The 12,721-nt window shown below is 38.9% G+C and overlaps 1 protein-coding gene across 5 annotated transcripts in view; it reads right to left on the reverse strand.

The window, feature by feature from the left end:
* Positions 1–12,721, reverse strand: part of PPP2R3A (protein phosphatase 2 regulatory subunit B''alpha) — a 224,869-nt gene that overhangs the window by 176,164 nt on the left and 35,984 nt on the right. For 2 of the 5 annotated variants that reach the window (XM_055569612.1, XM_055569614.1), the window contains exon 2: positions 6,132–6,317. The exons of 2 other annotated variants lie outside the window; for them this stretch is intronic. The gene's annotated coding sequence lies outside the window, so the exon portion shown is untranslated. The remainder of the gene's footprint in view (positions 1–6,131; positions 6,318–12,721) is intronic. One more of the 5 variants, XM_055569613.1, reaches the window with a different exon arrangement.

Here is a 12,721-nt window from a genome sequence, read left to right on the forward strand (position 1 = left end):
TACCAGTTGAGTCAAAGTGTGGAAATCAATTAGAAGGCTAATGTAATAATCCATGTAATAAGTGCTAAGACTCTAAACCAAGTAGGTGGCAGAAGTTAATAAACAGGAAGGCACTGATTAAATAGTCAGTGAGAAAGAATTCACAGAAGAGGAGGAGGAGACAGTAAAAAGGGAGGAATCTTGGGTTTCTGATTTAGGTACTGGAGGACTAATGTTATCACTTCCAACATGTTTTTTGTTTTTGTTTCATGGGAAGTGATCATAGAAAACATGAAGGGTTTTATTCTGAATGTGTTGTTTGAAGAGGTAACACACATGGATCATCCAAGTGGTGATGAGTGGATGAAATGTGAATGTAAAAACCTTCAGGTCAGCAGCAAGATCTGGGTGGGAAAGGCAGCTCTGAGAGGTCACTCAGAGTGTGTGCATATAGTGAGAAGGGCTCTGGGCTGAGGATCATAGACATTTCTGGGTTAAAGAGAAGAACAGAATTCTTAGGAGGGATCCTAAGAAACAACTCTCAAGGATGTTGAAGGAGAAACTTTCAAAATGGACATCATTAGTGGTTCGGTGTTGCCAAGAGATCAAGGAAAAACAAAAATTACGCACTGGATTTTCCAGTGTGAAGGTCACTAGTAACCTCGGTAAGTGAGATTTCAAAAACCAACAAACCCCAAAGACTATGGCATAGTTCCAAAGACTATGTATGCACAAGAGGTATGTATAATTAAAAATACCTGTCAATAGAAGTCCAAAAGAACTAAGTAAAAAGAGTCCTAAATGATAAGAAAGCATTGTATTCTAGTTTGAGATTTTTCTTTCTAAATGGCACATGAAACGAGTGTTTTACAATGTTCAATTTGATGAAATATCAGTCTAAACATGTTATATCAGGGGTAGAAAGCAGAGAGGGAGGGAAATTAAGAGATGATATTTTGAATATTTACATTTATTCCTCTTCAGGTCTTTTTGCACATTGCCTGCCCACTTCCCCCAAGCCTTTCATCTTTTCTGTTCCTTCGTCTCCACAATGGGCCAGTCTGTTTTCCCAATTTCTGTCTAAGTGGTTCATATGCACTCTAAGTGGTTCAGCGTTCATTCAACAATTCCTATTACTTCCATGTTAATTGGTGTATGACTATGTTAACAAGTACTCTCCAGTGGCTCCCGGTATTCCTTCAGCGTGAACATCCCAATGAAGTGGATTTCTTGTGAAACAAAGGTACAGAGGCAGCCAACAAGAAAAGTTAGGAGGGAGAACTGGATTTTGAAGGATGAGAGCCTTAGCAGGTGAAGATGGGATTTAACTGGTGGGGAAGATCCCCTAGAGAAGGAAATGGCAACCTACTCCAATATTCTTGCCTGGAAAATCCCATTGAGCCTGGCAGGCTATAGTCCATGGGGTCTCAAGGAGTCAGACACAACTGAGCATGCACATGCATATAAGCAAAAAGGAATTCAACAAAGGTACAGAGATATAGCAGATATTCTACTATATAATTAAGAGAGAGCTTTGTGTGTTTGGAGAAGTAGCAGGACTTCGGTATTGGTAAGGCTGAAAATGTACAGTACGGATTTTACAGTTTTAAGGCTTGCCTGGTGGCTCAGAGGTTAAAGCATCTGCCTGGAATGCTGGAGACCCAGGTTCGATCCCTGGGTCGGGAAGATCCCCTGGAGAAGGAAATGGCAACCCACTCCAGGACTCTTGCCTGGAGAATCCCATGGAGGGAGGAGCCTGGTAGGCTACAGTCCATGGGGTCGCAAAGAGTCGGACACGACTGAACGACTTCACTCAAATATTGAGAACAAAAATAGGAATGTAAACTTGATCTTCAAAGAACCTAAGAGACATCAGTAACCCCAAATCACTGTATATGAAGACAGAAAACTGCAGCGGGATAGTAAGTGACTTAGCAGAGTAGAGGAGGAAGGGATACTAATGACAAACACACCAATTCCCCCTGCACAACCCCAGAAGGCCCAGGTTAGGAGGTACCAAGAATCACAGAAAATGGGCTAGGGTAGAGGACAGACCACAAGGGGAGTGCTTAAAAGTTTGAAAGGAATAGAGTTCTCCCCACCCTTACTCCACAAACTCAGAAAATCATCCCTCCTTTCCTGCTAAGACAGGAATCCTATTTGTTGGTGAAAAAACCTGAACCAGAAAAACACCAACCTCAGGCCATCACACACAAAAAGGGTGGTGAAGGACTAAAAATTGAGTAAAGGTCTACTTTCTAAATAAGCCCACCAGCCTCCTTATCCCAGCTCAAGTCCAGGTCAGTCACCAAAACCAGGTTTATTATCTCCAGCTCCCAGCCCCCACTATTAAAGAATTCTTTTTCTGGAGATGAGAAAGCCCATCTGATCACATGATCACCTTACAGAGAAACCCACTAATTGACAAAAGAATTCTATTCCTTTCAAACTTTCAAACACTCCCTCTGTGTTCACTAATTGACAAACGCTACTCCAAAACAGAGCTTCCTCTCAGCTCTCTGAGTGCCTGCTAAGTCGCTTCAGTCATGTCGGACTCTTTGCGACCCTATGGACTGTAGCCTGCCAGGCTCCTCTGTCCATGGGATTCTCCAGGCAGTACTGGAGTGGGTTGCCATGCCCTCCTCCAGGGGATCTTCACAACCCAAGCATCAAACTCGCGCCTCTTGCACCTCCTGCACTGACAGGTGGGTTCTGTACCACTAGCTCTACCTGGGAAGCCGCTCAGCTCTTAGAGTCTCACTTTTATTTTAAATCAGCTTTACTGATGTATAATTTGCAGAGTAAAAATGTTCATTTTAGATGTATAGTTCAAGAAAATTTAGCAAGAACCACTGTCCTAGAAGAGAGGGAAAATTTACATTGCCCTAAAACTATTTCTGTGCCCCTTCCCAATCAATTGTGCTCCTGCAATATTTGACAACTGCTCCTCTGAGTCCTATCACCATAGATGTGTTCTGCCAGTTCCAGACCTTCACATGACTGAAGATGTGTATATATGAGATGTACACACATTTTCAGTCTGGCTTCCTTCATTTTGCATAATGGCCTTGAGATTCATCCATGTTATTGCATGCATCAATAGAATATACCTTTTTACTGCTTAGCAGATATCCTACTATATAATTAAATATGCCTAAATTCATCTTATCTATTTATTCAGTTAATGGACATCTGGGTTGTTTCTAGTTTGGACTATTATGAATTAAAACTGCTAAGAACTTTCAAGTAAAAGTCTTTTTTGTCAATAAGCATTCATTTCTTTTGGGTAACTAACAATGGAATTAATGAGTCATGAGAAGTGTACATTATATAAAAACCTGTAAAATAGTTTTTCAAAGTGGTTCTGCCATTTTATGGTCTCATCAGCAACGCTCAAGAGCTCTAGTTGCCCTACAGCCTTTTGGATACTTGTCAGTTTCCTTAATTTTAGCCATTTTAGCAGGTGTGAAGTGGTATCCCACTGTGGTTTTAATTTGCATTTCCCTGATGACTAATGATGTTGAACAATTTTTATATGCTTTTTTAAAAATTGGGGTATAGTTGCTTTATAACGTTGTGCTAGTTTCTGCTCTACAACAAAGTGTCATATGCTTATTATTAGCAATTCATATACAATTCTTTTTTTGGTTAAGTTTCTATGCTATTCTTTTGGGTTGCTTTTGACTACTGAGTTCTAAAAGCTCATTTACATATTTTAGATGTAGATATTGTCTCTTGGTCTGTGGCTTTCCTATCCAGTTTCTGAGCAGTAGCTTTTGAAGAATAGGAGATTTTAATTCCAATTTTAATTCTACTAATTTTATTAATCCAACTAATCAAATTATCTTTTATAGTTAATAAATTTGTATCCTGTCTTAAGATTTCTGTCTATCTTAAGGTCATAGATGCTTTAAGGTTTTCAGGCGTTTCAAGTGTTATGTTTAGGTCTCTGATCTATTTTGAATTAATTTTCATGTATGGAATGAGGCTGAATTTCAACATTATCCTGCATCACTTGTTCAAAAGACTATCCTGTCCCCACTGAACTGTGTTGGAGCCTCTGTTGAAAAGCAAATCACCATACATGTAGACTTATTTCTGGATTCTCTATTCTTTTGTCTTTGTATATACCAATACCATTCTGTATTAATTATTGTAGCTTTACAGTAAGCCTTAAGAAAATAATGTAAATGCACCATTTCTTCTTTTTCAGAATTGTTTTGGCTATTCTAGGTCCTCTGCACTTCCATAGTGATACTGGAATCACTGTGCCTATTTTCACAAAGAAACATGCAGGATTGACTGGAATTTCATTTAATCTAAATCATTGGTGACAATGGAGACCTTAACAATATCAAGTCTCCAATCATTATAATCCATGAACATAAATGTATCTCTCCATGTATTTACATGCTCTTTCATTTCTCTAAGCAATGTCTATAGGCCTTTCATTAAATTTACTTCCAAATATTTCATGTTTTATGATGCTAATACAAATGGTAGTTATACTAATTTCATTTTCCAGTGTGTTTGTTGTTGGTATAGAAAAATACAGTTGATTTATGTATATTAATCTTATCACTTGCCACTTGGCTAAATTCATTTATTAAAGGATTTGGGGGGGTAGATTACTTGGGATTTTCCATATAGACTATTGTATTGTTTGAAACTAGAGAGTTTTACTTTTTCCCTTTAATACTTACTGCCTTACTGACCATTGCACTGGTTAGAATCTTCAGAACAATACTGACTAGAAATATGAGTTCAGAAATCCTTGCCTTGTATCTGATCTTAGGAAAAAGTACTCAGTTCTTCACCATGATCACAGCTGCAGGTTTTTTAGTAGATATCCTTTATCAGATTGAGAAAGTTCTATTTCTAGTTTGTTGAGATTTTTAAAAAATCTCAGGAGGTGGTTTAGTTCTGTTAAATATCTATTCTGAACCTGTTGAGATGGTCACATAATTTTTACCCTTTATTTAGCTAATGTGATGGAAGAGGGGTGAGAAAACTGAAATTCAGCTTCAGGCATGGGCTGTTTTCGTAGGGCATCCCGAAGAGATACTTCTCATTCAGATGAATATACATGGCAGTAAAGAGACAGGAGTTGAAAATAAAAACTTGGGAGTAAGTGTCAGATAAAGGTTTTAAAGTCCCAAGAGTGGACAAGACTGATCTGCACAGAATGAGAAATAAGACAAAGACAAAACTCTGAGGAAGGCTGATATGTTCAGGGTGAAGAGAAGGACGCAAGGAAGGAGACAGAGACTGCATTTTCAAAAGGCAGGAAGAGAACCAGCCAAATGTGACATGGAAGTCAAGGGAGGAAAGTGCTGCATTCTTCCAACATTCTCAATTCCAAAGAGTTTGTACCAATAATGTACCAATAAACATTAAAAGTATACTTTTCTTTTGTACGTGTTTCTCCCTAATTTCATGTAGAAATTTGAGGAGTTAATAAAACCTTAAACAGTATACATATAATGATGGAAAATAGAGAATGATGTTACACAATTTTTTATGTTGCTATTTGTGTGTTCTATTTCAGGAAACACCTGGAGCAGAGAGTATGAGGTAAAGAACTTCCACCACTTATCTCAGCTGATGAAAGGGTTCAAGAAGAAAATGATCTGCACAAATCATAGACGCAAGGGACGACTGTTTGAATATCCGTGTTATTTAAATAGGACATTCTGGAGACTAGATAAGGAAAAATTGTAGAAAAGCGCCTAAAACTTTTTTTTTTAAACACAGTACATAAGGTGTGATGATTCAGAAGGAATGAGTCATTTAGAAATAATAAGATAATCTTCCTGGAAAACACCGGCACTCTGTAGTGGATGACTCAGTATGGAAACTGATCCCAAGAGAACAATTTAGAGGGATACAAAAACATATACTACAGAGCTACTTGTAGGATAAAAAAAGGAGACCTGGAATATTTTATCTTTTGTGTTCACTTCAAAAATTGTTGAGAAAATAAGAAATCTCATAGAAGGCAATATTTTTCTGATGCTCAAAGAAATTATATATATGCACATGAAAGAACAATTAATGTTCTAGGTTTAACGCTGATGTCTTTACTTTTAAGAACATCTCAGCAGCAGGCCTAATTTGAGCATACAGGATCTAGGAAGTGCTTAAAGACTTACTTTTTTCTTTACTCCAGTGGAGGAGGAGGAAATGTGGCTGAGGGAAAAAGCACCAGGTGGGCAGGCAGGAGTTCCTCGTGCAGCTTCTACTTCTGCACTGACAAGCTCAGTAAGGTGGTCAAGTCAATGCCCTCACTGGGATTCACCTTCTCTTCTGGAAAAGAGGACAAGCGATGGTTCTGGGGTCTAGGGAACACAAGAAAAGCAAAATTCCTTCTTGCTTTGAATTACAAAAAAGCAATATTTTACCTAAAAACTATTCTGTATTTTTTTGATATGGGAAGCACAATGAGCTGGCTATTAATTTTTAAAAAATATTTATTTATTAGGCTGTGCCGGTGTTTAGCTGAGGCACACAAGAGGTTTAGTTGTGGCATGTGAACTCTTAGTTGTAGCATGTGGGACCTAGTTCCCTGACCAGGGATCAAACCTGGGTCCCCTGCATTAGGAGTACGGAGTCTCAGCCACTGGACCACCAGGGAAGTTCCTGAACTGGCTATTAATTTTTAATGCATGTCATTTGCAAAACTACCGATTTCTGAGTATTGGCTCTAAGTGGCAAATCATGGAGTTAAACTTTGTGCATATGTGCACGCTCACTCACTCAGTCCTGCCTGACTCTGCAACCCCATGGACTGTAACCTACCAGGCTCCTCTGCTCACGTGATTTGCCAGAGAAGAATACTGGGGTGGGTTGCCATTTCCTTCTCCAAGGAATCTTCCCAACCCAGGGAACCAATGTTTCCTGCATCTCTTGCATTGGCAGGTGGACTCTTTACCTTTGAGCTACATGGGAAGTCTGGTGGTTAAACTTTGACCATTTTATAATTAAAAAATTCTCTATAATACATTCCAAAACATCAATAATAGCTATCTCCGTTGCTGCTAGTACTTTAAGTTACTCTGATTCATATATTTCCCTTTTCTGAGGCTTTTCTTATTTTGGAGCAGATCATATAAAGATAAAATCACATTCTGTAGATGAAAATCATTTGGATGATTTAGAAGAACATATATACAACCCAGTTTAATAAACATTTGATGCTACTACAAGCCAGGTACTCTTCAAGACAAGTAAACTACAAATCCTATAATTTTGCCTCAAGCGAGCTTACATTGTAAGTAGGCAGAGAAAAGAATATTTTTTATATCAAGGAAGGCACCCCAGAGAGCAGGACTGCCAAGCCCAGTTTGGAATGGAGCAGAGGCAGTGGCTGCTGAAAGAAAGGGAAGATGCCTTGTGGATAAAGAGGGCCAGGCAGGAGGTAGCCTGGGAGATATGAGGAGCTCCTGGGAGTTTGGTGTTATTTCAATGTCAAGTGTGAAGAGAGGCTTCTAGGTGCTACCACTAAAGGGGTGGGGAAGAGGCAACAGCATCAGAGACTCCGAGCGGCTTCAGTGGGGGTGGGGGGACTCAGTCAGGTTTACACTGTGGGTGTATTACTGTGTAGCACTGCAGAGGACAGAGCTGGGGAAGCAAGACCAAAGCCAGGCAGAGCAGGTAGAAGGGCTCTGCAGAGATTTCAGAAGAGAATCAGTGAGGCTGTAAATGAAGGCAGCTCAAAGGCTTATGTGACTACCTGTGATCACAAATGTAAGTTATCTTTATTTCTTTTTTAAAATTTCTTTCTTTCTTTTTGGTGCTGGGTCTCTGTTGGTGCGTGGACTTTTTCTAGGTGTGGGGAGCAGGAGCTACTCACTGTTGTGGCTTCTCTTGCTGTGGAGCCTCACATGAGCTCAGCAGTTGTGGCCCCCAAGCTCTAGAGCACAGGCTCAAAAGTTGTGGTGCACAGGCTTAGTTGCTCCATAGCATGTGGGATCTTTCCCGATTAGGGATTGAACCTGTGTCTCCTGCACTGGCAGGTAGATTCTTTACCACTGAGTCACAAGGGAAGTCCATAAGTTATCTTTAAATCCTGTTCTTTTCTGTATCCCTGTGCAAGTACAAATTCTGGCCAAAGCTGACAACAGATCCTACATTCAGTTTTATTAGGTAATTATGGATCTTTAAAAAGAAAAAAGGATTATTTGTTAATGTATACTAAGTACCCAAAATGTTTAGGGTATCACAGAAAACAAGCAAAGCTCCTGACTGTAGGAACTTACAAAATAAATGAGGCAAAGAAGAATAAATCAATCCACTCAACTGGGGTATACAGGGGTATACTGGGGGGCACTTCTGGGCCTTGATGGAAATCACACTCTTGTGACAGTTCCTTTTAGAACATAATTTTTACATCCACCTTTCTTTTTCTGACAAGTTTATGGCGGTATAAGTGATCAGAGAAGCTCTCCAGTGGGCAATTCTAGGTGATGACCAGGAACCTGGAGTTAAATAAATAGAAGCCTGAGTCAGGGGAAAACTTGCTTGAATGGGACGATAACAGACCAGAGAAAAATCCCCAAAGATGGCATGGATGGCAGTAGCTGAGGAGGAGTCTGGAACTGCTTTGAACGTGGCTTGGATTTGACAGATTGAAGTTATCACTGCTTATTTCTTAAACAACAGTTTTAATCTTTGTAAAAGTAATGACTGAGAAATAAGACATGACTGCTGGAAAAAAAAAAAAGAGAAAATACAAAGAGGAAAATAAAGATCACACCCAGAGACAGTATCAATATGAAGACTTTTCCCCTTTTTGACTTTCAACACACACATAAACATACACATAAATAGACATGTGGAATTTTACAAATATTTATCAATTTTTAAAACAAAAGTGAGACAATTATAGTTTATTATCTGCCTTTTCCACTTAAGATAGGAAAACACCTTTTCATGAAAATTAAAATCATGGCATACATCCTAGATACAATCTGTGGACATACCAAATTTACTTGTTCAGCTCTTTACTAAGGCACATTAAAGCTCTATGATAAGAAAGGTGCATAAAGGAAGCAAGCAGCAAGCAAATAATAAAACTGACTTCAGCTGTGACAGTATTTTCAATATTTTAAAGGTGGAAAGAGGTAAGACATGGAACCTCATGAGATTTTAGTGTTCCAGACACAAGATGAATAATGTCTGATTCTGGAATTCTTTGTGGATGAAGAGTTTCCAACTGAAGCTGGAAAAAAAGGAAAAGAGTGCAGCCCAACACACACTAAAAATGAAGTAGTTTCAAATCTTCACATCTGCAGAATAGATAGAATGTCAAAGACAGCACCCAGACAACCAAAAGCAGTGGGTGGACTGCCAGGGAAAAACCAAGTGCCATTCTGGTGACCATCCATAACCATGGCTTTCCCAGGAAGTGACACACTGCTCTAACACAAAGCACGCCGAACCTTTCTCATAAGGCCGGAGGCCACCTTCAGACTTCATGGACCTTCTTCAGGCCTTGCTTCCTCCAGCGCTTGGCTGGGCTCTGTGAATTACAAACAGCTCGTCAGAGTTCCCTTGGAAGCTGCCAATACTAGCCATTTCCCACTGCAATTAGAATAGCTCTGCTGTTATCTGCTTTACTGGGTTGGCCAAAAAGTTCCTTCCATTTTTAAATAAAAATAAAAGACATATTTTTCATTTTCACCAAGCACTTCATTCAACAATGTATTCAATGTTTTGTTCCAGTATCTTCTGCCATTTTTCAGGCAACTTCATAATTCTGTCTTCGCAAAGCTTTTTCTCTTTTTGAGCAAAGAACTGTTCCAGGTGCTTTTTACAGTCTTTTAGGGAATTGAAATTTTTCCATTAAAAGAACTTTTTAAAGACTGAAATAAATGGAAATCTGAAGTTGCAATATCTGATGAATATGGTGGGTGAATCAGAATTTCCCAGTCAAGCTGTAACAGTTTTTGCCTGGTCATCAAAGAAACACGCAGTCTTGCTTATCCCGATGAAAGATTATGAGCTTCTATTCACAAATTTTGGACACTTAGCATCAACTGCTGCTTTCAGTTGGTCTAACTGGGAGCAGTACCTGCTGGAATCAATCGTTTGGTTTTCTGGAAGGAGCTCATAATAGAGGAGTCCCTTCCAATCCCATCATATACACAACATCACCTTCTTTGGATAAAGACTGGCCTTTGGTGCGGTTGGTGGTGGTTCATTTCGCTTGCCCCATGATCTCTTCTGTTCCACATTATTGTACGGTATTTACTTTTCATCACCTATCACAATTTGTCTTAAAAAACTGAATGTTTTGGTTATGTTTCAGTAGAGGATCACATGTGTAAATATGGTTAAGAAGTTCTTTTTTGCTTAACTTATGCGGAATCCAAACATCAGAGCAATTTAACATAACCAAGCTGGTGTAAATGACTAAGTTGGCTCCCTTAGTGTAGTGTTGATTGTTCTTAATTAATGTCTCAGTTTGATCACTATCAACTTCAACTGTTCTACCATAAAGCATCGTCCAGCAAAGAATCTCTAGCATGCAACTTTGCAAACCACTTTTGACATGTTCAGGCTTCCCTCATAGCTCAGTTGGTAAAGAATCCACCTGCAATGAGGAGACCCCGGTTCGATTCCTGGGTTGGGAAGATCTGCTGGAGAAGGGATAGGCTACCAACTCCAGTATTCTTTGGCTTTCCTTGTGGCTCAGCTGGTAAAGAATCCACCTGCAATGCAGGAGACCTGGGTTCAATCCCTGGGTTGGGAAGATCCCCTGGAGAAGGGAAAGGCTACCCACTCCAGTATTCTGGCCTGGAGAATTCCATGGACTGTATAGTGCATGGGATCGCAAAGAGTTGGACATGACTCAGTGACTTTCATTTTCACTTTTCACTTGACATGTTCAGTCAGTCACAGCACCTTCTCTATACACTGCAAAAATCTTTCCTTACATTTCAGTTGTGTTTTTACTTTTCTTGAAATAATAAAGCATAATATGCTGAAAATAACTGCTTCTTTTCTTCCATTTTCAATATTAAAATGGCTACACAAAAATTCACCTATTTTGGTGAGTTTTCTGAAAAATGTGCGCTGATACGACAGCTGTAACAATACAACCTAACAAAATTGTGTTGAATGAAGTTAAATACACTGAGCCCTACTAAAGCCATCTCACAGAAAAAAACTGAATGAACTCTTTGGCCAACCCAATATATATTGGCTGGATCTCTAAAAAATATTTTATTTGAAAAAATACAAATAGCTCAAAATCATTCTTAAAAATCATGTGATTAAAAAAATAACATTCACCATTCAGATTGTTAATCACAAAGGTACAAATATAAATTTATAATGAAGGGATCTGAAAGTCACCACCATAACACCTTAGTTAAACTTAGAATCACTAACGGTGGGATATAATACGTAGCTCCCAACTGGATGCATTATGAAGCCTGAATATCACGCATGGACTTTTCTTGCCAAGAATATTTAGCTTTAATCAAATTTTCAGATTTAACATTCATTTATAGGAAATATAGGCAATAGAGAAATAAGTTTTAAACCACCATAGGTAAACAGAGAAGTTCATGATATGGCTCATTCTCTAAGACAACTGGCCAGGTCTCTTCAATAAGTCAGTATCATGAGGGAAAAAGCACATGTGTGGAGCTTGGTTAGGGGGAAGGGGCATGATAGAAAAAATATCAACTATAAAGGCTCTGAGGTGGGAACACATCTTCATATTTTAGCAAGGTGAGAATGCCAGTGTGACTAGACTTTGACTTTTACTGAATGAGATAGGAATCTACTAAGGAATTTTAAGCAGAGAAATTACATGATCTGACTTACTTTTAAAACAAGATCATTTTAGTTGCTCTTATGGGAACAGACTACAGGGACAAGGGTAGAAGTAGGGAGACCAAAAAAGGGGGCCAAATTTGCCTAGAATATTCCAGGCAAAAGATGATGTTGGCTTGAACCAAGTGACAGTAGAGGAAAGGTGAAAAGTCAGATTCCGGATATATTTTGAAACAAGAGCCAATGGGACACATGTGAGAGCTTTGTGGAAAAGAGAGAGGTCGAGGGTGAATCTAAGGGTTGATTTTTTTTTTTTTAAAACACTTGTTTCTTTTCCTGAACAATTGGAAGAAGAAAACTGAGATAATTCAGACTGGGAAGACTGCAGGAAGAACCAATTCATTGGTGGGAGATGACATCAGTGGTGGCAAGGTGGTCAGTAACTCAATTTTGGCTGTTACTTTTGAGATGCCTACTAGACATTCAGATAAAGATGTGCAGAATGCTGTTAGAGAATTAAACCTAGACTTCTGGGGAGAGATTTAGGCTGGTATAAATCCGAGACTCATAGTTAAAGCCTTGAGACTAGATGCGATCACCAAGGGAGGGAATATAGAAAGAAAAGAAATACATATATATCCTATAATAAATCTTATTCTTTAAGATTCTACAGAAATCTATGTTTCTACATAGGAACAGAATAAGAAAGAAGCAACCAAGGCTAAGCCTAGGTGCTGTTCAATAGAACTGTCTGAGATGATGAAATATTTTATATATCCGTGCCATTCATGTGGCTATTGAACACCTGAAATACGGCTAATGCAACTGAATAGTTGAAAATTTAAATTAAGTAGCTATATGTGCTAATGGCTACAGGAGAGTAGTACCTACAGTACTTAGAGTCTGAGGGAATGAAGTGGAATCAGCAGAGAAGACAGAAAAGTGGTCAGGAAGGGAG

The sequence above is a fragment of the Bubalus kerabau genome, chromosome 2, assembly GCF_029407905.1.
Source record: "Bubalus kerabau isolate K-KA32 ecotype Philippines breed swamp buffalo chromosome 2, PCC_UOA_SB_1v2, whole genome shotgun sequence".
NCBI lineage: Eukaryota > Metazoa > Chordata > Mammalia > Artiodactyla > Bovidae > Bubalus > Bubalus kerabau.